The sequence below is a fragment of the Coloeus monedula genome (assembly GCF_965178545.1).
Source record: "Coloeus monedula genome assembly, chromosome: 11".
Classification (NCBI taxonomy): domain Eukaryota; kingdom Metazoa; phylum Chordata; class Aves; order Passeriformes; family Corvidae; genus Coloeus; species Coloeus monedula.
Genome location: NC_138791.1, coordinates 15,834,281 through 15,861,628, shown reverse-complemented (window position 1 = coordinate 15,861,628; position 27,348 = coordinate 15,834,281).

The following is a 27,348-nucleotide window of genomic DNA, read 5'->3' as shown; positions in this document are numbered from 1 at the left end:
TTTTTTGAGAGGAATCTGCTACCCATATTGTTAAAAAGTCTGCTTACTTGGAGAAGGGGGAGACAAAGAAAAGGCAGTGTTTGTCATTGTGAGTGTGACTTGGCCTTGATGTCCCTCACTGACCCCCCCACTGCTCGCAGTTGCTCTGCTTTGACATTTTGCCTTGGATGCTGTTCATAGCTGCTTAGTGTTGGACACTTATTAAAAGGTTAAAGTCATTTCTCCAGCTGTACTTTGACCAAATTCTGTTTGGAGACTCCACGAGCCAGACTGTGGCCAGAGCCCCTGGTGGGAAGTTTGCACCCAGGTGGGAACCTCAGCAGTCGATGGCTTTGCTGAGACCACAGTTTGACCTTTTAGCTGAATACATCATGCCCATTCTTATTTCATCCTGCTCGTGTTCCCAGAGCTTGTTAAGACATTATGACAGACATTAGAAAGCCAACCTACAGCTAAATCATCACAGCAAATAAAGGGAAATTGTAATTATGTAATGAAATTAAGTCCCAGTCCCCAGTTACCTGGCTAATCCCGTGGAACAGTGAGGCTGTTCCTCCCATCTCCCTTGGACATTACTGAGAGTAAGCCTGCAGTATTCTTCTCAGTGTTTTTTTCTTCAGATAAAATTCTAATTTAAAACCAGCTATTCTAGGTTTATATGGTAAGAAAAAAGAAAAACAAATGTATCCATAAAACCAAAAATTATTCTTAATTGTCATAAAAGGTTTTTAAGTAAATTTTTAAGTATGTATAATGTCCCTGCTCTAACTCAGAGGCCTTCAGTAAAACCATTCCAAAATATCTTTTAAAACCAACTCACTGAGTTGCATTAAATCTCTGAAAAGACAGTCTTGTACAGAATTAGACTGGATTTAATTGAGCTTACCTTAATTCACTTTGGAAACAAAAATCAAATTATTGCTCTTTTAGTCATGAATAATGATCCCTACAAAAAAGTAAATATGATTCAACAAATTCATTTTACGCTGGTGTCCACTTTTAATGTGGATACATTTCCCCAGTTTTGCTATTTAGACAAGCTCTACACCAAGGTAAATTTGGAATAAATCAGAAGTTATTTCATGATTTCAAGATTCAGCAAGACAAACACAGAGCTGACCTGAGCTGTGCACATTGGCTCTTGCATGGAGCAGGAGTTTGCTCCAAATGACCATAAAAAATCTGTCCCTCTCCAAAATACTGATGTGCACTGGTATAACTGAGCACATTGTGCTGTTTTTCCTCACTGTCAACTTCTTTTTAGAGCTGAATTTTTATAATGGGGCTCTTAATATTTAAATACATGTACAGATTTTTTTTTTTTTTTTTTGGTTTCCAGAACTATGTTTTTAATAGAGATATAGAAACCACATGATTATGGGACTAAACTGGCATTCTATCATATGATGATCTCAGCTAGGTTTTTAAAGTCCTGAACTCTGTTTTAAATTTAAGCAAACTTAATCCGTCAGAACGAATCTGCTTCATTATGTATAGAGATAATGTTAAAGCCTTGGGTTTGTTTGGCATGTACATATAAAAAACTGAAAAAAATTTTAATACCTTTAAAGTGCTCTGGGGATAACATAGTCCATTTAAATCAATAGGAAAAGAGTCAGAAAATCTGATTTTTAGAGGTTTTGGATTTACAAGAACCCTTAGGGAAGAATTTTTGGTAGCCCTGTGTTGCTAAATTACAGAAGCGCTTTATAAATCTCAGCTGTTGTCTCCAGTAAAGTCTCACAAATGCAGGCTGCTGGGTTTGATTTACCCAGACTGGCTGGATTGTACATGGATTTTTCACAGACATTTCCTAGGAAAGGTGCTGAGCCCTGCCCTGTTTCACAGCATCTCCTGGAAGGTGGTGACTTTTAGTTGCTGCTTCTCAGCTGGGCTGCCTTCATATCCCCTGTCTAAACCTTTAAGCCTTTTCAGAGTTACACCTGCTTATCCTTATCAGGCACTGAAACAACTGTTTGAGGTAGAAACCTGGTTCCCATTGACCCCAACACAGAGATGTCCTTGGGTGTCAGCCCAGGCCAACTTTCACCTGGACCTGCCACTTAAATGTGAAAGTTGAACAAAATCATTAGCATTTCACTGAAACATTTCATATAATCTAGAGAAAAATAATCAGGTCGACTTTCAGGTCTTTTTTAGCTGTCTGCAAAGTGCATTGAATTCAAGTGTCAGATATTGGTAACAAACAAAAAGAGTAGCAAAAAATAGCCAGTTTGAGACCATGTGAGCTCCTCCTGGGGGTGCACAGTTCTTGAAGGAGCCAGAGCAAACTTTCTGTTGAAAAGTTTAGTCCAATCCTTTAACCAGGATCATTCCTGTTTTGTGACCTTTCTGAAAGGAGCCATCTTAAACAATACATGGAGCAACCAAGAAACCAACGAGGACATAATTTCCTTTACTCTGCTGAAAATTACCCTTCTGTGCATCCTCAGAGGATCTGGCTTGTAGGGAACCAGTCTTTTCCAAACTCCCCCTAGAAAAATCACTAAATGGTAGCTGACCTGAATGAAGTAGGACACCTGATTTTTACCAGATGAGAATTCTTTAGGTTAAGGAGAAGTCTGTACTTACAATAGTCTTCCCACCAGACCTCATTTATTTCTCTCAGGGCACACCACACCCATTTTTAGATGCATTGAGCTGATTGTCTATTTTTTAATTGCATCAGTAATATTTTATATGTGCTGAAGCAGTATTAAAATTTAAATGATTTCAACAATCTAGTAATTTATTTTCTACCTGGCAGACAGACAGTCTCTCATGCATAAGAGTAGACAAGAAGAGTGAGAGATGCTGTATTGGATGTGCTTTAAGATGAAAGCACCTTCTGCAGTCCTGGAGGGTGAAGAACAGACGCTTTGATATAGTCATTGTGGTTTATTGATCCTATTAACATTATCTTGTGGTAAAATCAATGCTGGAGTTTGTCTTGCAGGAGACATGTAAATGAGAAGATGAAAAAGCATGCCAAGGCAAATGGTTTCCTGATGGAAAAGAGAGATATGAAAAGAAATAACAGGAGGAAAGGGTGTGTTAAGCAAAGATAGTACTTGGGGACAGGGGAGTGAGCACAGGACCTTGCCAGGAGCTGTCCTCAGGGACTGGATGTTCACCTTGCAACTGAAAAATGCTGTGTCTCCCTGTCCTGTGTCTGGGGAATCCCCCAGTCACAGAGTATGGGGAAAACCCAAAGGTCTTGGAGAGGAGAGACAAAAACGTGGAAGTAAAATCTTGGGAATAAGTAACTGAAACCAAGTCGCAGCATTAACTTGGAATAAAATAGTTATCTTTCTTCCCCATGGCACTTACTGAATCTTTTTTAATATGACCAACTCTTTGCAATCACCATGCATTCGTGCAGTCATTTGGCTGAAGGATGCTGCATTTTTAAAGCGAACTTTATGAACTTCAAAGGAACACAGGATGTACCCAAGAAATGAAATCTGGAGGTAGCTCTAACAGCATCTTTTCCCTTGTGTGTGGCTGCAGTAGGGCAGCATCACTCCCAGACATCAGTGGAGGCTCAGGGATGCACCCAAGCTGACAGGGCCAAAATAAATCTGTGTTCTGTGATAGCTGAGACTGAACATAATGAAACATCAATGTCCTCTGCACTCATCTGGAGTGAATGGTGGTTTCTTCCTTCCAGAAGTTTGGGAGTTTTGCTCTTCACACACCAAGAAGTCCACCTCTATAACAATGTGTTCTTAATGACCAATTAGTGAGTTTCCAAGCCACATTCCACATCACAGAATGACAAATTAGAAGTTTGGTGTGAGATCATTTTCCCTCTGCAGTACATTTAAATTAGTGTGGCTTCATTTGCTGGGCAGCTTGGTCAGACAAGCTGTCTTTGCATGAGTGAATGTATAACTGTGTTGGTTTCTTTAAAGTTCATTTGATCTGTAAAATATGAACTTATCCAATTCTCTGCTCTACCAGTTCAGCCAGGTTATTAATGAAAGGTACAATAATATTTCTGGTAGACATTTCAGTGATGACACACAAGTTGTGGATGAAATCCTCATCTCCCCAAGCCCCTCTCATCAATATTTATCAAACCATCATCTAAAAAAGAACCAAGGAAGAAGAGAGAAGCTGTACTGAGTGTGAAAAATGTCCTGTCCCTGATAGCAACCCGGTGCAAATGGTTAAGAATGCAAGGATGGGCAGGTCTAGGTCTCTGTTCTCTGGTGTCTTTGGGCCATCCCTGTTTTAGGGCTTCACCAAACTTGTATCTGGACCTTTAGGAGAAAACTTTCCTATCAGTGAGTGACTGTTCCCTCTTCCCCTTTTGAATCAATTTATATTCTTGACCTTTAAATTTTTTCTTTGTCAGAAATGTTTGTGGGGCTATTTCTTGGGGTTACATTTCTTTTGCTTGGTTTCACACCTGCTTCCTGGTACATTCATCAGGTTCTCCAGAACTCCTGCTTTTATAAGAAACAGGGAATAATCTTTCCTGCTTAGCTTCAATTCACCATTCATTGTAGATTAATTTTGTGTCCCCACTCAGTTACTTTATTTTTAATTTTAGTACATAAGCAAGGGAACCCTTGTGCTGAGCATCTGCCTATGGCTCCTGGAGATGCTGATGGCCTCCAGGGTGTGTATTTAGGACCTGGAGCTGCAGCCTGTTGATCCTGGAGCAAATCTTTCTCACCCTGTCCTCTGAACGTGAACCCAGGCAGGATGAGGCCATAAGCACATCTCTCTGTTGCAGCAACTTTCCAATAAAAGACCCCATAGTTCAAAAACATTGCAATGACTAAACAAATAGATCAAGACTCATTAATAAGCACAGACTCCATTGCCAGTTTAACATGAGGAGAAATTTAATTGGGTCCTAGACTGCTTTATGTAGCTTTGTTAATGTAATTGAGTAATGCATATTGATTTTTCATAGGGCCCAAATCTTCTTTTCTTAATCTTGTCTAAGAAAGCCTGTTAAGGAATTATTAATCACATTATAATTGCTTTAAGATCTATGCTCTAATTAAAACCATAAATTCTTTATTACATCTTTACTTTAATTAGACATCCAGAAAGACAATAATTTTTACAAGAAAACTCGTGCAATAAAATTACCCCACTTAGCAATGCTTCAAAGGGCCTGTGCTTAGGACACACAGACTCCAATAGGACTTCCTAAATGAAGACATGGATGATTCTAGTCATAATCAGAGCTAGATGTCCCCTGAATATAATTAAGTAACTTTACAATAAGATCTCTATGCAACAAAACTGGGTTCATCCACAGGAGTCAGACTTTACTTTCTCTTCTTGTTTTTCTTTTGCCTTTCAAAAGTGTAGGCTCCAAGAAGCATGTTCTGAAATTTTAAGAACCTAATGAAAGGTTTAAAATATAATCCTACTGTAATGAAAATAAGCTTATTATCATAACCTCCTTCTGGTATTTTCTTTTGGGTGTCTTTGTTCCAGCTGTGATAGGTATTCTTTACTTGCCAGGAGGAATTAAAAATAAGCATATTTCCTCATCTATGCGGAAAGACCTGGTATTTCTCTCATTTATGTTGGAAAACTAAATCCTGGAGATCAGAGTCTAGCCTAGAATTGGTGTGGTTGGTTTTTAGGTTTTTGAACTAGAATTTGAAGATTCTTTAAAAGCACACTCTTTCACTTTTTTTTTTTTTTTTTTTAAAGATTGACGTTATCTCTGTAATGTGAAAGAGCATTGGGGTTTGAAATACTTGCTAGTCCACAATTTATTCATTTGGAGTCCAAAACTCTATCAGAAAGGTTAAAGACTTGGACTGAAACATTTCTTACTATCCAAGCAGGATTGAGAGTTCACCTTATCCCAACTAGGGAAAAAATGCCTCAGAGTGTTCAAAATATTCACAGACAAAACCTTCTGGATTCCCCAGCTGAAAGTGGACTTTGTGCCAGAAATCTCTATCACAATTTTGCAATCTCTGCCTGCCCTGGCTGATTTGGTCATGGCCAAAGTCTCATTGCGGCCAGGAAAATAACCTGGGCCAAACAAAACATGCTTTTATCCACATTTATGGAGAAATGTGCAGGTTCATCCCTTATTGCAAGGCAGATTTTAAGCTGTGGTTGTGAGCAAAGCACCAGGTGTAACCTGCAGTGATGTGCTTGTAACAGCAATGAATGCCTATAACCCATTTTCCTTGAAGGATCTGCAGTGTCTCCCTTCAAATCCCAGAACAGCACTTCAGAGTGATGTGTTGCTATTTAGGCTGACAAGGTCTGACTGAAAAGCCAGCTCACAGCCTAGCAGTTGGTAAATGGTAAAAAGATAGGTTTATTTGCCACTGACTCCCCCACTCATCACCGAAGGAAGTCGAAGTACACAGACAGTGCATCGCCAGACACATCACTTGTCGGGTAATGTCTTAATGGTCACTTGATGCTCGTTCAAAATAGAGGCAATAAGATGTTGCTGGAGGTTTTGTGATAGTGGCAATTAGATGTGCAGCTCTGGCTCAGCTGTGATCCTCACCTGTGCTGGGCACTGCCTGCCCATCTCAGTGGTGCCAGACAGGAATTCGGAGGCTGTAGCCCCAAGCTGTTCTGATGTCAGCTGAGACACAGAAAGAAGAACTTTCAAACATTCTGGTGCTGTCTCTCCTCTCTTCTGCCTTCCTTTTTGAACACCTGCCACTGCTTCCCAGCATTTTTTTTTTTTATGGTTCTGTGTGGCTATAGCTTTAGTTTAACCTCTGCTTATTTGTGGACTAAACTGCTGATGGCTTCATCATCTCTAAGGCATGGCAGATGCTGACAGAGTAAATGAGCTCAGGGTGTAGGTGGTTCATCCTCAAAGCATTGTCTCCACCTGGAACCTGAAGCCAAAGCCACCGTCATGGGGACCTTTCCCTTTGTTTAAGTGCATTTTGAATCAGGATAGCTTGATACAGTGGGAGAAAAAAATGTGAATGAAATGTTTGAAAAATGTGTACATGTTCCCTAGAAATACCTGACTTGGCAATGCAGAGTAGTCTCTCAGAAGAATGGTAGTACCAGCTTCCATCTGAGTGAAAATGAAATTATGGGGGTGGGAGGATGCAGGAAAGCCTCTACTTGAGATGCAGCAGGCTGCCTGGCACAGGTAGATTAGGAAATACATCAAACAGCCTTTCCAGGCAAGCACTTCTCTGCCTCAAACCTTTTATTTGAAGTTTGCAAGATAGATCTGCCCTGACTCCTGCTTTAGAGAGTGGGAACATGATGAGGTTTCTCATTTTAGACTTGAGTTCTGAGGCTTTGCTTTCCTGATCTGTCTTTGCCTAGGCTGAAAACAGCTCAGCAAGTGTTCTGTGGGAATTAAGCAGACTGACTACAGGGCTAGGAGGATGTTTTAAATGCTAGAGTTGAATAGCTGTACTAGGGAATGAAGGGATGTGCCTCACCCAGGACCCAGTTTCAGCTCTATGTCCTCTGTGAGGGAAGGTTTGCTGAATTTCTGTTTTTATTGTGGCTCCAAAGAATACAATAGGGCATTTTCTGTAGCTTGACTCTTCCCCTCAAACATCATCTAGCTTCAGTTATACAAGTAGGGGTATTGTAATTTATGAAGCTGGGTTTAATAAGATTTTCCCCTAAAAACAGGACTAAGAAGGATAAGGTTTATCTTAGAGGCTGCTAACAAGCAGAGCTGAAAGGCTTAGGATGGAAAATATTAAATATTCTTAATTTATGTGTATATTAAAAGTTGTTAAATTAATAGTAGTTAATTCGTAGAAACCAAAGTACAGTGAGACACTTGGGAATTAATGTGACCAGTGTCTCTGCAAAGCACCCTTAAATATGGGAAACTTTAGATGCCTCTATCAAGAGAGCAGATCACTATTTGATCATGTGCTGCCCAAACAGAAATCAATAAATAGGCTTCCTGTCAAGTAGGAAATGACTTAGTCTGTAAACACACTTCAGCAATGAATCAAAAGAAGTTTTTGACATGTCTGGCTTTTGAGCTCCACTAAATGCTAAAGACTGCTGCTCATTTCCTGGGAATCCCTGGGTGGATATCCTACTCGGAGATTCAATATCTGTTTCTTTAAAAATCAAAGAACATACATTAAGCGTCTATTTACTCAGATAATTTGTATGTATTTAGTATCCCTGAATCACTGATCTTATGAGTGAAATCTGTTTCCCCTCTTTGAGAAGCAAATAGCCTTTTTTACTATTACAAATGTCAGGGAACTTTATTGTCAATTTTTCATGAATGTGACAAAGGGAGGAAGATATCACATGACACTACCGAGCAGAAATGTAAAAATGTAAAAAAGGAAATGCCTAAAGAAACTGTGGAACTCATGGCTGCAGGATGCTGCAGGACCATGAGAATAAAAAAAAAACAATGATAAATTAATTGAAAAAAAAAAAAAGTCTGTTGGAGGCCATTTAATAGATTTCTAGCTTTCAGATTTCTAGGAACTGGGGACACTGGACAACTCAAGACCAGGCAAGTGTTGTAAGAAATAGGGCATCTGTTATTGGAGACTTTGGAGAGAGGATATTGGGCTGGGAATTCCTGTAAATGAGCAGCAAAGCAAGAAATGTCTAGAGCAATAACATATTTAAGCATGGCCAGCAGAATTGGGAACACCAAACTTGGCCAAGTGTCTGTCCTGTTCAGATTGATGAAGGGCATGGTCTTTTTCTCCTTCCTCTCCTGACTCTGCATGTGTGATGGGAGTAGAGCTTTTTAAGAAAACGGATGATAATGAGGCCATTTTTTAGTTCTATTGGTTTAAAACTGTTCATGAAAACAACCCCAAATTCCATGTTCTGAAGTAGTTTCTCTGCTCTGTATCCATGTGTCCCAAATCCACCCTGGTTGCCCCCAGCCTTGTGGGATCTGTAGAAATAATCTTTGTGCAGCTGTATCCACCTGTCCTGTGATCCCTCAAAGTGGATGACATCCGACACCCTCCCCCCAGCCATGCATGTAGATTTTAGGGTGATATAAAATGTGTCTGTCCACTCCCACGGGATTATACTGGCTTCCAAGCTCCTGACCTGGAGCAATAGCCAAAACATCTCCTCTCCCCTCCAGTTTGCTTCAACAGCAGCCAACCTCCTTTGCCATTAGAGCTGAGTAAGCCTACAGGGGCATGAGCCTATTTCTGTGTTTCTTGGGAGCAGTGTGACAGGGCTGCAGAAGAAATGGACTGAAGACATTTTCCCTCCATTATTACAGTTCCTGTCTGTACTATGGCTCTTCATTGCACAATCCCTGCTTGTTCTGCATTCAAAATGTCTCCACGGATGTGGATGCAAATTCCACACATTAGAGCACTGACAGGTATTTAATACAGAGAAAGCCAAGTGAAGGTTGAAATCTTCAATCCTTCAGGCATCCATTCCAGCAGTGAAACTGCTAACTATTACAAATGCCTGTTGACAGTGCAGCTGAATTCCAGGTTTATTCCAGTAAAGACACAGGAATTTTACTGCTTTTATGGTCTGAGAACACCTCAAAGGCTGCTTGTGGTAGTACAGCTTGAGTAATATGGATTAGAAAAAACTGGGAAGCCCGTGCTCCACCCAGCTGCAGCTCTGGCTCAGGTCTCGCTGCCCACCCTGGGTTGGGGGTGCACACAGATCATGGTGCAACTGCTCACAGAAGGTAATTTTACCTGCCCACTGATAATCCCCAGCACCAACAATGGGAGACAGTCAGTGTGGTACCCAGGGATTGTGTGGGAAGTTGTTTTAAGTTGTTGTGCGTTTCTTACCTCCATGCAAATGGCAGCCAAATTTATGCCAGGGAGCTTTACACGTGCCCTCCTCCCCCCTGACATCTCTCCTCCCTTCCCAACCTCTGCCTGGCTGTGTGCTTTTCTCCCGACTTGCCACCTGATCAGAGGCAGAATCTGTCCCTTTCTCTGTGTTTGCCCCTTGTGAGACAGCAGAGGAGATGGTGAATGTTGCTCTGGTGGTGCCTCGAGGGCAGCCAGGCTGCCCCAGCCTCCCAGCATGAGCCCAGGAGCTGCTGTGGTGATGCTCAAGGCACTCGGGTACCTGCAGGGAAAGCTCTTTGCCAGTGGGACCAGTCTGTCCAGCCTGCTGCCTCCTGGATTGGGAGAGCTGTTTCAGCAGTGAAACCCCAGAATTGAGCACTTTGTGTGTCAACAAGCCCTCACCTGTCAGTTTTGGGGGGCTTGAGATCCATAACTACCCTACGGTTCTACCACTGCTGAGGATGGGCTGCTCCGTGGAGGCTGTGCTGCAGCTGAATGAGTAACATCCAGTAAAGGCAACGAGAGGGAGAGGCAGCTACAGCGCAGCAAGTGTTTTGCCCATCAATTACTCCCAATTCTTCATCCAGAAAGATTAAAGGCTGTTTGTTTGCAGTTATGTGTAATGTCATGCTCTGTTTGTCATCTTATGAGCTCTCCTGGGATCACAAGACAGGCCTAAATGCTACAGTGCCACCTTTCAGAAAACAGCCTACTAAAACTAATTAATAGTGCACCCTAGTTAACACATGCAAACTTGGCATTATTAGTCTAATTAAAAGGATTTTAACAATCTGAGTTTTCTTCTCTCTCCCCCTCACAAATTCCAACATATGCAAGTCAAGTAAATTAAACCCATTAATTACCATTGGTGCAAATGATATAGGTGCTTGTAATGTGGGCTTGTCTCTGAAAAGAGGCACTAACAGACCTCGTTATGTTTAATTTCACTCCTTAGCAAAGGATAATAAATACAAATTGTAACATCACAATAAAATATTTAATTATTCACAAGTTTGGTAAGAAACATAATTAGCTTACTGGTATGTGTCTTCATTTGGGTGATAATGGATCCAATTTAGGAGCTTAACCATTTCTGGGTAAAGCCTGAAAATGCAAGGTTTGCCAGGACATTTTTGCTTAAACATAGAGAGTATGAGCCCATTTCCACAATCTCCATTACCTCCTGCAGAGAGAGCTGTGTGGACATCCCAGCTCAAAGGCCTGGAAAAGTGCCCCAGGAACCTGGAGCTCTCCTGCCTGTGAGCAGGCTTGGGTTGATTCCTTCAGTCTTGTACAGATAAGGAAAACCGAGGGCTGATGTTGTTTCCACAGATGATACTGGGGTAATCCCAAAGAATAACATGTCGGTATTTTAAGCTTAATAGTGGTGTATTTTTAATTTGCTGCAGGAAGACTCTGCTTTGGGTTTTGCAGCCAGTTGGAAATCCAGGCATTTTCTTTCAGCTCCATGAAAGATGAGGCACAGCTGTCACAAGTGGTTTAGGCTGTGCCCCATTTGCAAAGGGGAATGGACTGCATGGAAAGCATGCTTGTCCTTCTTGCCTCCGTCCCTGGGCTGGACCATAATGAAAATACCCCAGGAGCTGCTGTGGATGTGCCTGTGGCTTGCAGATGTGCTGCTGCTGCTGCAGTTGGGGGTGCAGGAGTTAACCTGGTGTAGGAGGCACCAGGGTTGGCAATTCAGCTGCTGCTGTTTGCTTTTATGGGATTCTAATTTTATTTATTTTATGTTCTCCTTATTGCACATATTTGGGTGACAGATGTGTGCGTTCCTTAATCTCTTTCTCATTACCCTATGAAATTGTAGCTGCATTTTGACAGCTTTCAGACAAAGATAAAAGAGGAGAGGAGAACTTCAAACATATGGAAATTTGCAGATACCCTGGACTGACTCCTGGTGAGGAGATCACTGAGCACAGTTAGAGGAATTAAGAGTGGTGGCCTTTGAGTTCCTGGTGTCTGCCTGCAGATGTGAGGGTAAGCATTGCTCCAGCAGCCATGATCCCAGCTTTTGATTATATATCCTACAGGAGCGAAGGGAGCTTAGGAGTGGATTAATGCTCTGAACAGATTAGTTCAAAATTGTGTTTCCAATGCACTTGCCATGCACCCCCACACTGTAACCTTTGCTTAAGAAAAGAAAAAAACACCAGGAAACCCAGGATGTCTGAGCACCTGCATGATGCAGCCAGTACAATTCAAATTTCCTTTGCAAGATAATTAACAATGGATTGCTTGGTTTGGCAGAATATACTGACTTACCACAAAGGGCTTGGGAGCTTTACACCAAAATGAATAAGCAAGGCACTCTATTTTTGTTTCATCTGAATTATTTTGCAATATTTGCCATAGTCATTTTCCTTACCCTATCATGATGCCCCCTTCACCATTTCCAACCTAAACAGATTTTCAAAGAATCCCCTAAACCATAAATTATATCATGTCTCTGAAAAAGACATTCAAATTAGTGCAAGAGAGTGTGAATATAAACTTGAAAGCAATGTAATAAATGTGGTGTGTTATTTCTTTCTCCACTAATTCTTCTGAGCAAGATTTACTGCCTTGGTGAGGTTTTTTTAAATAAATTAAATATAACATGAACTAGATACTTGTTCACATGGAGCTAGAGCTGGACAGGCTCATTAATCACCAGTTTAAATCCCAGAGTATCCAGTCATCCTAATTAATGATTCAGTGCTGAACTTTACTCTGGCAGTGGCAGCAGCACCAGGCTATTACCCACCTCAGCTGATAGGGGCTGAGTGAGCCAGAGGAAATGAAACAGCCCTTTGGACTGGAGAGGCTGAGCTGCTGCTGCCTGGGCAGCTCTGCACCCACGTGCCAGGCAGTGCTGGCCATTGGTGATGCCAAAAGCAGCTGTCCCTGCCACCAAATAGCCACATTTGCAGCAGTTGGCTGGTGCAGGTTGGGGTTTGGGGCTGACTACCACACCCTGCTCCTCTGGGGTGAACTGCATCCACTCCTCCTCCCCAAACAGCAGCAGGCTCCTGATACGTAGTAGGGAGGGTCCTGCAGTCTAAGCTGGGCATATCTGCCTCCAGCAGGTGCTCCAGGGACTATTTAGGTAGAATGCAGAATATTTATGGGGAATGAGGCTTTCTAGCTCCCTGGATTCCTGGTAAGCTGCTGGCTAAGGTGCTCCTCTTGGCAGAGATGCAGGATGTCAGGAAAGAAGCCATGACTACTCATGGTGCCTGAGGTCTCCCCTGAATCCTGCCTGGAGTCCTGGTGCTCCATGCACGGGAGCAGAGCAGCTTTTGTGCAGCCAGTGCATAATTAAAGGTTGTGGAATTGAAGCTCGCTATTGCAATAGTAAAATCATAAATCATAATTCCATTATTCAAATGAATTTACCTGCTCTTTAGGGTTGCATTCATTCTGTATTTCATTTATCTGTGTTTCTAAGGCAAATAATTCACACTGTTCCAGTGCCTATTTTTTTTTCCTGTAATGTTTTAGCATGTACATTTTCTGCATTCCTCACAAATTCCAGGGAAAGGACATTGTCTTTTTGGGTTTTTTGTAGGAGTTCATTATATATTGGCAAGAAATTCCACTAGGAAAGTGTTTCATCATGCCTTGGAGAACAAGGGACACACTCAGGCCCTAGATTAGCAAAGCAACAAATTACCAACTCCTTTGCTTTTCTGCAGCCCTGCTGCCTGGAAGTTAATTAATTAGGTGGTCTTGAAGGGTTGAACTTTGCTGACTTTGGGGATAATGGAGGTTTTGTTCCTCTTTTGTTTTGTTACAGGCAAATTCTTACAGGGAAAAGTGATCCTGAACTCAGTCTCAGCACATGGAAAATCTGCATAAAATGAGTTTTGCAGCTGCATAATTATTTTAGACTTTAAGTTTTTGTCAACTGTTCTTGTAATTAATTTAACCACAAGTGCTCTTAGGGCTCTACTTGCCTAATTCTTAACATAGAACCAGGGGTTTTCAGCAGCAAATAATTTTTATTCTTGTTGATTTTTAGCCTGGCTAGTGGGAGCGGGGCAATTTTAGAATATGTAATTTGAATTATTTCATGAAACATTTAACAAAAGCCTATTTCATTCTTCACTAAGGCAAGTTGATATAAGAAGGATGATGTTATGGTTAATGTAAATCATAATTATTACCAGGTGCATCACTGAACTGGGAAATTGTGCTAAAAATGTAACTTTTGCTCCATTTCATATCGAAAAATTACTTTGCAGCCTGACAGCCATTAATCTCTGTTACAGGAATGTTATTCTTTATTTTGGTAAATTACAGAGCCGAGGCATAACAAGGCATAAATTATCAGGCCACAGGAGTCCACTTTGCTGAGCCGAGCTGGTCTCAAGCAACCCCTGGTGGTGAGAAGAACCAAACCACCCCCACCCCATGTCCCCACCCCAGTACTGCCCACCCTGGGAGCGCCTCAGCTCCACACAGGGCCACACCTTCAGCAGCTCTGCTCCCTGAAACTTTTCCTTTGGACACACCTAAAATGCTTTGTCAGAGCAGCGTGCCATCTTTGTAGCTCCCACGAGGCTGTACTCTGAGATTTGTGGGCTGGGTCCTCTTCTTCTGTTTGCATTGCTAAATACCCTCTAAAAATAGCTTTTCTCATAAAAGAGGGCTCCAGGAATAATTCTCTTTTAATCCAGCAGCTTTACGCTAAAGCAGGATGGGGTATCTGTGTTTGGTACCCAGCTCTGAAGGGGGGGATGCAAAATTGTGTTGCTTTATTTGCTCCCTGGGGGTGAATTTGCTATTGCATGGTAGAAGCTTGAAGTACATCCTAACTTGTAGTAAAGATGCTTTTCCAGAAGTGCTTCTCTCTCTGTTGGGTTTGGTGGATGGGGAAGTACCATGAGAAGTAGGGCTCTAATAGTACTGTGTGTAGTAAGGTCTGTTCTACTAACAGGGAGAGCACTTGTAGAAAGGAATTTTTATTAGAAAATACCTAAACTTCCTCAGAGCAACGTGCTGCTCACTCAGTTTATGCCATAGCATCAGAAATACAGAGTCCTAGTAGTCTGTGCTTTATAAGCAGAAGAAACAACTAAGCATGAGTTTCCAAGCACTGAATTATTCAACAGGAGCGTGTAGGTTTTTGAGATGAGTCTCCACAAGGCTTTTCATCGGCTTCCACTGAAGTAGTTTCAGTTGACCCTGCTCCGTTTACTGTGCATCCAGCTTCCAGGCTACTGATTCCATGAATGGCATGAAATTCAGAATACCCTTCACTTTTTGATAGATGTGTCTTTCTGCATATAAATGATACCTCTTCTCTTCCTCTCACTTTTGGCAGCAATTCAAAATCAGGGTAACCATTGTTACTCTTCACAGCAGTGTTTTAAAAAACAGCACAGGACTGTCCATCAGCACATCATCACCTGCCACACAACACTTAAGCCTAAGGAGGTGAATCTCAGTGCCCTCTCTGAAATGCCTGTATTTCCCATTTTGTTGAAGCTCAGCTCCTTATACTCAAATCACTGCCCAAAAGCCCTGAGATCCCCTCCAAAGCTTTTTATTGATTGCACAAGCAATATTTCTCAGAAGAATTTTTATTAAATCCACCCTCACATTTGTTCTGCACACTTCATCTTTGACAACTTCCCAAGACAGGATGAGCAGTTTTGATAACATAACTGAGGGATAGACCAGAGCAAAGTCTACCTGCGTCTAGCAACCATTTGTAATTTTGGTTGTCATCCTCAGGCTGCCAGGGAAAGGAGCTGGACTGGACACATCAGCATCTCTGGTCTCCTCACTTGCAAAAAGCAATATTGAAAGTGTTAGAAGTGCACAGCAAAGCTCAAGTGCAGCCTGTGAAAATGATGATAACAGCAAATGGGAAACCATTTAATACAAGATGTGTTGGTCAGGTTGACAGCACTGTGAGAGTCTTGCCAAGCCTGGAATGTGTGCCCTGACAGCGCAGAGTCAGCAGGAAAGTCCTGAGGCAGCTGAGTCGCGATGATTCTGTTCAAAGAAATGGCTCAACAGATGCAACTCCTGCTGCATTCAGGGCTTGCTACAAGCATGTGACAGCAATGTGGAGCTGCCCTTTACCTTAGCAAGGCAAGAAGTGAAATTAAATACATTTCCCTAAAGTTGGTGCTCAGCCCAAATGATGCTCACAGGCTCATTAGGAACTAACCTGATTAAATTTGGTTTGCACAGGAATGCAATTCTGGGCAGCTACATTCAAATGATTGCTAAAAAATTATTGGCATTTTCATGTCTTAGCATCTGGCATATTGCTCTATAGAAGGCTTATTTCTCCTGGAAAATGTTGAAGTGAAAGTGGTTTTAGTAGGACCATTGCCTGCACCACAAACATTTCTCTATGTGCCATTTTCTGGGCTCTTAAAAGAAATTTAGTGTCTCAGCCAGAAAGAACAGATGTGAGAAAATTGCAAAATGGATGCCAAGCATCATGAATTAACTCTGCTGGTCAGATGTTCAACACCCCTGGATGATTGTGTGCTAATCTAAGAGTAGAGTAAATCAATCATTATCCAGGCTTGGGATATCTAGGTAGACCATAGGAAGCCTCTTGATTAATATGCACATCCTCACCTAGATGATGGTTAGCTCTGCAATTCATGGTTAAACTGAAGGCAGAAAGAATTGCTTTTTAATAACCTTGATAATAACCCTTCTGATAGCTCCATTTAGGCATCATTATTGAATAATAGCCAGTGCATGTCATCGAGTCACTCTGACATGAGAACAGAAAATACACAAATATCCTGGTCATGCCACTGATAGAAAACAAGAGACAAATCCTCTTCTGGGGCAAATTAACACAGTGCCCCTGGTATTAACAGAATGGAGTAGAATCTCTAAACAGACACCAAAGCAAAATTATGCTTAAAATTTTGATGCAGTATGTAAAGATTTTATAGATTCTCAAAAAAGCCTTAATTGCCTCTGCTGTCATTCTGGAACTGCAGCATCAAAACTCGTGCTCAGTGGGTTTGTGATAGACTCAAAGGTCCAGATGGATGAGCACCAGAGCTGGGGGAAGCTGAGCCACTGCAGACCACCAGGCTGTGAGGAGATAATCAGGGACATTACAGGGCGGTGAACCAAAGTTGCAGGTCCCCATGATTTACAGAGCCATTTATCACAGCTGCTCTTGTGGCAAAGGAAAGCAAGTCTGAGGAGACCTGGTGTACACACAGAGAGAAAAACAAAAGCTGGGATATTCCTGCACCACTTGGAACACCTTACAGAGGGAGGAGGTGGGCTCATTACTGGAATATGCTGCCATCAGCTCAGAAGTGCCAGCATCAGTAACACCACAGTGAATTACATCAACTGCTCGTTATCTGCTCCATGACATCCTGCAACTGAGCTTGCTCCCACCCTGGAATATCTCTGCTGATTTCACTGGGAACAAGGCTGTGTCCAGCACGAAGTGCTGATACTCTGTACAGTTAGCTTAACTTCAGCCATGCATGGCATGTGAAACACTCATTTCATGGAGGCTTTTGTTTGTTTTTTCTTCCATTAAACCAATTACTAGCTAATCATTTTGTATAAAATAACACAATATGACATTAAAAGATCTGATCCATGCAAGCCCTTTGTGTCTAACAGCCTTGGTTTAATTTCATTTGTAGGATTAACAAACAAACAAACCAACCTATCCGCAAAACTGGGATTAATGAAAATAAAAATGAAGGCAAACAATTGTCACCCATGTTCAAGTAGTGTTAAATTATGTAAATTTTATTTAAATTTTCAGCTCTGATGGCATGAACCTGAGAGGAATCTTCATGCCAGATAGATAGCAAAGAGAACTAAAATGATACAATCATATTATTGGCTGTTTCCATCAAGTTAACACTCCATGGTCCCTGTCAAACTCCTTTCTCTTTTCTTTTTGTGGTAATAATGCATTTGTTATGGTACCAGCCCTCTGTGTGTGCACCCATTCCCCTGAATGGCTCTAGCACGAAGCATTTATTGGCTGGCCAGAGAGGTGAGACCTGGGTGAACAGTAAAAATCAGTGACAGGAGAACAAAGAAGTGAATGTGACTCTAGAGGTACAGGGATGTGACAGCATTCCCACTGCCTTGTAATTTGTGCCAAGGAGCTTGTAAATCACATTTCACTGCTTTGAAATTAGTATCAGCCAATCATATCTGCTTTCCAAGGAGATCAGCATTGTCCTTCAGTTCCAAATGGGTGAGATGAGGGAGGAGGAGAAGAGTCACCGTGTTGAGGTGGCTCAGCATCCGGAGACCAAACCCTTCTTTTGGACGTCTTGTGCACCAAAGGACTGCTCTGTCCTGCTGCAAAGATTGAGCAAGAGATGGCAAACAAAGCCAAGGAGGTGGTGATGGAAAGGAACAATGTCCAAATCACTTTACCTCATCTAGATGTATTAATCAGGGCAAGAGATACTTTTCCTGATTTAGGAAATGAAGGACATATTTCCTCTAAGTTCTGTCCTGAGTGGCTCCTTGCAGGCTGTAAGACTAAGATGGTAAAGAAATGCTGCAGAAGAACCAGATTTTTGAAGGAGGATTTGAAAGAGCATTTCAGGGTAAACATTTCTTACTGCCCTTGTTCAGAGCACTCTGGGAACGGATGTACAGCAACCATTGTCCCTGAACTGCCAAGTCCTTCACGACTTGCTGTGGTCTGGTGCTTTGCAAATGCCAAAGCAAAACTCCCTAAAGAAGCAAATCCCAGTCTAAGTAAATCAAAGATGGAAACTGAAAGGTGCCTATAAATCACAGCACATTGTCACTACTCCATTCATGTGAAAACCATGTGAGGCCCTCTATATTAACAAGCTGAGGTGAACAGCTCTGTGGACAATTCTGTATTAGCTGCCAAGAAAATATGATTTATCCAAAACTCTGCAACACAGAAAATTGATGCTCTCTCCCAGGTGGTTTTTTCCTCATCCCTACTACTTACGGCAGAAAGGAATATTTAGAACTGTCTGACAAGCCAATTAACTGTCAATTAGCTGGTTGATGTGCCCAGCACTAATCACTGTGCAGCAGGACAGACTGTCACAGGCCTGGAACCAGGAGCTCAGTTTTAGCATCAACCTTCCTGTCCTGCTTCCTTCTAAGTGGGTGTCAGGATTCATCCAGGAGTAGAAACAAATTTTAGTGAAGAAGGCCCCCTTGGTTTTGCACTTGTACTGCCCCCTCAGCCTTGTGTTTGGGTGGATTTAGAAGGATTTTTGCTTCTCTAAGTTTTACTTTGCCAAACTTCAGACCCCATGGTAGTGGAACTGAGGAGGATTTCAGCATGAACCCATCACTGCTTGCTGGGTTGGGGGATTTTGTCCTATTACCTCTAGTAACACTTAGTTACAGTTACGTTTATTCCCAACACTGCTGAGGCAAAATAACACAGTTTGCTGTAAAAAAGCCAAGAATTTGGGGTTTTTTAGAGTACCTTGAGTTCTTTATTTATCTTCTCCTGTGAATACACAGTCAGAGCTTCTTCTTAGGCACTGGTTATACATTACAGATTTCTTATTCCGTATATCAGTGGCTGTTTATTCAGCTACCTGTAGAAGGAAAAGGGATACACACGTGCTAATATTAGCATCACAGGACCTAAATATACTCCTTTCTTGCTCCCTTTCTCTCAGTGGAAGCTGACTTCTAATTTCCAAGCTTCATGCCTTCAGAAAGCCAGATGATACCCATTTGTCTGTATGCTGGCATTGTTCAGTAGCTAAAATATTTTTTCTCCTTCTCTAGGACTTGTTCCCCTTATACAATGGGCTTTAAAATTTTCCAGTGGTTTAAATCAGTATTTGCTGCATTAATTTTTTCCACATTTCCTAAAGTTTCTCTTTAAAGGTGAAGACAAAAATGAATCCTTCTCAACAGTGAGTGGGTCTCTTCACTTATGAATTAGTGTGATGGTTTTCAGGTGCTGATACAGGACAGTTAATCCTTATGGAAAAGGGAGAGGGAGATTCCCTCTGCCTGTCCCTGGGTCTGCCTCAGTTTTCCCTCCCTTTCTGCAGTGTCTGATGGGGCTGTTTTGCAGAGCAGCTGTGTAGTGCCTACAGTAACTGTAAAATGCAGCCAAGTCAACAACTTGAAGCTGTGTCTGTGAATCATTTTCAAGGCAATATTGGCTTTTAAACTCATCTCCAGATGTTAATCCTTAATGGGAGTAAAGATGGAGCTTGGCTTCCACAACTTCATTTGTAAAATAGAGGCCACGTGTTCCCTTCATCCCCTCATTGCTTTTATTACGTAAAATGCAAAATAGCAATTCCCCAATTTTTCTCCTATACAGCCTTCCCACTTGAAAGAGTTATCATCCAAAAACCCATCAAGTACTGTTTTTGTTTCTTACATGAAGTTTACTGCAAAGGGTTACAACTTTCAGAGGACTGGGTTGAGGTTCATTATGAGTTTAGATTTTTGATCCATTTTGACTTCTAGAGGCCAGATGCTTACCTAGCAGGGACTAGGCCACCTTTCAGTACACCCTGAGGCTGTTGTGGTATGTGCTGGCCATCCATACATTCTGCCCTGCTGTTTTGGGCAGCAGAAGACAACTTGTAGTCCTACTTGGAGTCATTACATTATGTGTGATTTTGCACATAGCTACAGAAAGACAAAACCCTTTTTTATTTCCATGTTTCCATTTTAGAGGATTTTCAGGTTTCAAATAGTCTGTGCAATGAGAAATGAGCACCAATGAATATGCAGGTGTCTACTTTAGCCCTACAAAGAGGAGAAACTAAAGTTCAGCCCCTCATTTTTTTGTGTGTACCTGGGAAAAAAATTGCTTTTCTGCCACAGTGGCAGCTGTTGAATTGTAGGGAAAGAGGATTCATAAAAGGTGGTAAGCAAGAAATTTGGAGAGGGTGGAGAAAACTCTTCAGCACTCAAGGGGAAATGATTCAGAATCGATCCAGTCTGCAGCTTTTTGGGGCTACAGGGCAGAGCAGTTGGATGAAGATGGTGAAGTTATTCCATTTTCCCTCTATGGGGCTGGCAATTCCAGTGACAGGGTAACAGCAGTGATGGGAGCGCTGCCATCGCGAGCGCGGTGGCTCGTGGCAGCACGGCGCGCTCCTCGCCATGTGCCAGACGGGACACCTGCTCTGGCTGGACAGGAGGCAGAAACCTCTCACTCCCACTCTTTCTGCACTGGTTTCCTTTAGGTAACATCTGAATTTCCCCCAGTTTCTCCAGGGCCTGAGGAAACTACAAGGAAGAGAGAACAAGGCACATCTGGAGCAGTGCAGCAGCTGGGAAATGCCCAATGCTGCAGGGGATGGTGGTATCGTGTGAATGGCTGTGACCTTTTCAGTATTCCAGATTTTGATTGATTGGCCATTTCTCCTCTTTCCCATGCTGTAAACAGGGAAGCTGTGAAATACGTGGTCAAAATAAACACAGTTACGTAGGCTAAGAAAAAATTTATATTGAATTTATGAGAGAAAAAATTTTGCTAACTCATTCCACCCATAAAAATTATAAAGAGGAAAGAAAGTGACATAAAATCAATCCATTTCCATGACAAAGCTCATTATGAGTAGAGAAAATATAGTCCCATACTAACTTGTTCTCATTACTGTGCTAAGATTTATCATGTCAGGTGCAATGTGCAAGGGAGGAAAGGGAAACCTTCCTTGCCCTTACCTTAAAAAAAATCCAACAGACAAAATAAGCCAAACTATCCTCATCATATCCAGTGAGCATATATTTTGTCAAGCCTCACAAGGGGCATGATTAACTCAACGGTGTGACTTTGAGGAGCCCTTCCAGGCTGGATGCTCCAGGGCAGGGCAGGTCACCCTGCCCTGGCTGTCACTACCAAACCAGCTCTTCCCTTAGTGTCAGTGGCACTCTGGAAGGAAGATGCTGCAAGGGCTTGACAAGATGAAGGAAACCCCAATTAACACCCCTTAGCTGGTGGGAACAGGATTTGGAGTGGGAAAGAGCTGATGGAAAAAGAAACAGACCTGAGTTGCTCAGAGCTAGGAAAGGAAATTGCCATGTTCAGGCCAGCCCCAAGGTCAGTTACTTGTCTGACTGCTGCCTTTTACCTGTGATTCTCATTCTCACCTCATCTTAAGCAGAGCAACAAGTCCTAGGACAGAAGCCCAAAGCTGCCTTTGCAGATGGACTCATTGCTGCATTTGCAATGCAAGCCCACAGCCCCAGCTCTGAGGGGCCATTGCAGTCTCATCCTCTCATGCATTGCTCCTCATGTACTGCTGAACAGATGCAGTTCATTTTGGAGCTGACATCTGGTGCTGTCAGAGTACATAACTGGTGCTGATTTGCAATGCCAGCTGAATAGTCTGACCTTTTTGGTGCATTCATAAGAGATGATAGTCTGTGTGTGCTCTATGGACACGCCAGGCAGTGTGTGGTGCATGTGTTTGTTTGCAGGGATGACAAGGAAGAAGTAAACACACAAAACAGCCTGCCAAATCTGGCCAGAGTAAAATCTCACTGGTTAGCTGAAGAAGGGAAGAGATAACAGATAAATGGAGAGTGTAATGCCCTGATAAACACAGGCATTTCCTCAAATCAGGATTACAAATGTTGCTCCTCAATTCAATCGGTCTCCTCCTCATCCACGCAAATAACATTCCCAGCCACCTCCTCTTACCTGTGGAAGATAGCACAGAAATACTGTGATGCTTTAATAGGATGTTGCCTTCATCCTTCCAAAATCTGGGGGAGCACTGTGAGGTATCACTGAGGCTGGAACAAAAACTCAGGGATAACCATACTTCACAGCACGAAATGAATCCTGAGCTATCATTGAAACCTAACCTAGCATGACTTGAGTGGGAATTTTATATAGCAATGTAGCACCCTGTAGAAAGAACAGCTCCAGTCAGGAAGTCAGGGCTCTAAGGACAGGCTAGGCTTGCTTCCTATACATTGTTTTGGGATTTATATTGTTGTATGGCTGTAGTTTCTTAAGGTTTTTGTTTTGCCTCTTTTGTCTCAGTTTTGTGGTGTGGTCAGATTGGGACCTGGGGAATTGAGAGAGAGGCTCTTTAGGGAGATGCTTTACTTGGCTGTTAGCATCCAACTCTCACCCACCTCAAAGCCTGTTGGCATAGGGAAATGTAGGATCTAACAGTGGAGACCCTCAGCTCTCAGATGAGAAGGGCACCTGGTGTGCTTGTGAAGTGTGAAATGAGGAGGCAGAGGGAGGGGGGAGAGGCCAGGACCTCTCCTCTTCAAATCATCAGTGTCACACCCTGCTGGGAAGGAGTTGTGCATCCTCAGCTCTGCTTTGAACTTGCCCTGTGCTTTGAATTGCATCAAGTGGTGGAAAGCTGAGTGATCACAGGGCTGGGGTGGAACAGCAGAATAGCTTCAACAGTGTCAGTGCAGAGTTTAATCGCCAAGAGTCTTGAGTGCTAAGTGACGTGGTTAAGGGAGAACTGAACACAGCTGTCCAAAGCCACAAGTTAGAGCATCCTTCCTCCATACAGAATCGGGGTCTCATAGCTGTCTAAAGACCAACACATGCCCAGTGAAGGGCAAAACCTTATGCTTGGGTCCTTCAGTTGCTTGGGTCCTTGAGCCTAAAAGAGACACAGTGTGTTTCTTGCAATGGCCTTGAGATCTGTGTCTAAAAGTCAGAAGTAAAAAGCTCTCTCCTTACAAAACTTGCTCAGAAAAGTCGAATTTTAAATGAGGCATTCCTTCAGCCGTGGGACTAATAAAAGCTGATTTCTTCCAGTTGTACTCTGCAGTTTGATTTTCTGGTGCCAGGAAGGAGCAGGCTCCAGGTGAACATTTTTCCAGGGTTTGGGTGCTGATAAAATCTTTCCCTATGTGGCTTCTTCCATGTCTGAGTAAGAATTAGGTCTGGCTGCAGCCTTTCCACCAGTGGGAATAGCAATGCCTGTTTTCATGACAGCCAGGGGATCTCAGTTGCTGTTAAAACTGCTGTTCCCTTTCAAACTTGGTGCAGACAGCCCCATGGATGCAAAAATTACCCATGAGGAACAGACATGGAGGCATAGAGGTACGTGGAGTACGATTGTGTGAATCTCACTTGCTTGGGAAAATAGGCTAAAAGATAATAAAATGCAGAAGCCTTGTTATTATCCCAGCTGAACAGTCCTCCCTGGCATGTTCTATTAAGTCACTTCTCCTTCACTTAGGTTTTGCATTACTGGCTCTCCTTTCCACAAATGACCTTTTTCACAGCAGCCTCTGTAAAACTATTGCCGTTCTTCATTTATAAATTTGCTAAAGTCTGTTTGCAGAAGCCCTAGACTCTTCTTCTGATGAATCATCTCTTTTTAGGGAAAGGAGCATAAAATTATGTTACTGACCTTTCTTTACATTTAACAGGATCTTTTTGCACATTGAGTATCATACAATTGACTCTAGGTAGGAACAGCTCTTCCTGTTCTGTGTCAGTGTTTATTCAGACATTTCTCAAGTACATCTCTAATGGTATTTTTAGCACAACATGTTTCGTGGGAAGACCTCACTTTCTCATTCCACATAAAACATAACTGAGAAACTGAAAGAATATTATTAAAACATTTAAGAGGACCGGGATAAGTTAATAGAGTGAAGCACTTGGTGTCCTATATTTTGATGAGAGACAACAAAATCTATCCTTTATTCAGCCATATTGTAGTTGTTTTGCATCTTTTGGGGTGTACTCAGGTGTACTCTCTCAGGCACAGCACTAGCCTCCCCACAGAGCAGGGAGGGAGCAGGGCTCTGATGGCCAGCAGTGATGAATTAATTGAGTATCTTGCTGCTCTACACCACCATGGCCATAGGAGAGAACAGGAAGAAAACAAGATTTAGCTTGACCTCCCTGGTTTTATAAAAGGTTGGTTCAATGTACACGAAACACTTGCTATGTGTAGTGTTATTTCCTGCCCCAGCAGTGTTACTTATTACTTAGGTCATGAGGACTTTTTGGTGTAGGATTTTAATTGCTGCATGAAAAAGCTACTAAGCCTTTACCACTAAACTGGTTCCTGCAGGTGCTCTGTTGCCTACCCTTGCAATGTAGTACCTAAGCCTATATAATAACATTTCCCAGTGCACTGATACTCACCAGTGCTTTGTGATCCCATGGTGTGTTCTAAGGACAGATGAATGAAATCATGCAGCTCCAAGGAGTTCATCCAGCAGCTCCTGTTCAACCCCAGCACATCCTTTTTTGTGCCTGTCAAGGGTCTACAAGAGCAAAGCTATAGCTGGTGATTTCCATCTTTCTGAGATGGCGCATTATAGACTTAGGAGCTCATGTCCAATTTCAACTTGCTTCCTTCTTTAAAAACCTGGCTCCTGGAAGTCTCCCCAGTTACATCTTGCGCTGGGATCATGCCAGACATCTCGTGGATTCCCTGCTCCCCACGGATGTGCACAGGATTTGGAAACATTGCTGCCTGCCCCCATAAATCACTGCTGTCCATCCTCCCTGAGTGTGTCCAAAATGGGTTTTCATTCTCTCAGCATCTGGCTCGTGTCTCACAGCACTGAGCAGATATCTGAGCCAGGGGACCCTGAGGCACCACATTCAGCTGTTCCACCTACTGCTCTGCTGTTCAATGTGTCCAGGTGAGAAATGCCTTGTGCTGCAGTGCTTTCCTGTGCCACAATTCCCACCCATCGCCAGGGCTGACTTGCAAAGCTGCCACTGTGGGTGCTGCAGCTGATTGAGGACCTCACCTCAGCCCAGGAGCATGGAAGTGGCACCAAGAAGCCCCGCTCTGTTCAGCAGCACATAGGTGAGCAGAACGACTGGCTTAGCCCGGGCTGCCAAAAGCCACAGCTGACTCAAAACAAATCTCTTTTGTTCTCCCTCCTTGTTTCATGCAGTAAATAAAAATGAATCCCCCAAGGAGCAGAGCATTTAGGCTTAGAGTGTTCCTGTTTGCTCAGAGCATATCAGTCTGTTGTTCTTCCTGGCTAATCAGATAGAGCGGAAACTGAAACAATCTAAATTTGTTGTTCCATTTTATTCTATACATAATCACTGCTTCTCGTTTGTTTCTAAATAGCTGCATAAATACACATTAAATGCAGTGACATCTCTTTTGGGACTCAGTCCAGTGTTTCCTGGTTTTTTTCTCACTTTGAAAGAGATTGGGTTCTCAGATATTGTCACATTTCTTGTAAAATCCTCTGTACTGTGTACAAAGGATATTATAATGCTGGGCTCATTCATGTCCTCTGCAGGCATAAGGGGGTTGGTGACACTAAATGAATGTGGAAGAATAGCATGTGCCCACATACCATGTGTGAAAGCAGAAAAGAACTCTCACTCTGGGCAGACATTAATGTTATTTGGGACTGACACTTCTTGCAGTGTTTCCCCCTCACCCAGCCTTCTCTCCTTCCACTCTGACTCTCAAGCTCCCACCCCAGTTTGCAGGGATCACTTTGGGTTAGTGGTTTGTGGTTCCTGCAGAACTGCTGGCTCCTCTTTCAGTCAGGTTTCCATCACCCAGTACATGTGCTGTCACTTTTGGCTTTTCAAAGAACTTTCTTGCACATCACAAACCTAATGGCACTTCAGGCTTTCAAGACTGAGGTAGATACAGGTCTCAGAATCTGAATTTTTGACTGGCCAATAGCTCTCCTTCCAGTACAAAAAGAGATATTTGATGCTGTATACACTGACTGCCACCTCTAGAAAACTGAGCACTGCAATCTCTGGAGAATTCATAAACTAATTTTGGCCATCTTCCAGTGCTTTCTGAATTTGTTTCACAGAGATGGGAAGGAGGAGGAGGAATATTCTCAGCCCCGGAGGAGAGTGGCTTTCAAATTCTTGCATTCAGACAGTTGCACAGCATTATTCCCAGAGCAGCAGTGACCTCAGGCAGGCACATCCCCTGGGGGCTGACACATCTGGCCAGCTCAGAGCAGGAGGAGACTGAGCCCACATATGTCCTCAGTGTACCACTCAGTCACGTTGGGTTTTTAGCTTTCATTTTCAGTTTGTTCATTTTAGTGGAGAATCACGAGAGCAGTCTCACCAGTTTAAGCCAACCCATGGGTAGGTTTTTGCAGCGTGGCATGATAAGAACTGATCTACGTTTGTACAGAAAAGGCTGTAATTAGTTAAAAATGTTTATTGCAGATTAACTATTTCACTCTAATAGTGAGGCATGTGTCCAAAACACATGCACATCATGTGAGATGCACCTATGAACATAAACAGCTATTTGGGAAAGAGCTGGGACATATCCTGAGGGTGAACACAGCTCTGCCTAAAACAAACATGTAACTGAGGTGCTGTAACACAGATGAAGCTGAAGCCCAGGCCCTGGCATTTCACATCCTTTGGTATGCCATGTGCTTCTCACATCTACACCACAATTTGTCACGGCTGGTTACATCCGCACATCATGTTCAATCCATTTCCCAGGCGCACAATGAAAGATGATCAGAGAAGTTCTGAAATACCTGACACGGGGAAACTGGGAGATTAATTGCAGCATTAAGGCTGAGTGTGGCACAGAGTGGAAGCTGGAAGAGCTCTGCTCCAGGGGAAGCATCTGCAGAGTTGCTCCTTGTGGAGGACCACTGTGCACCACTTTGACAT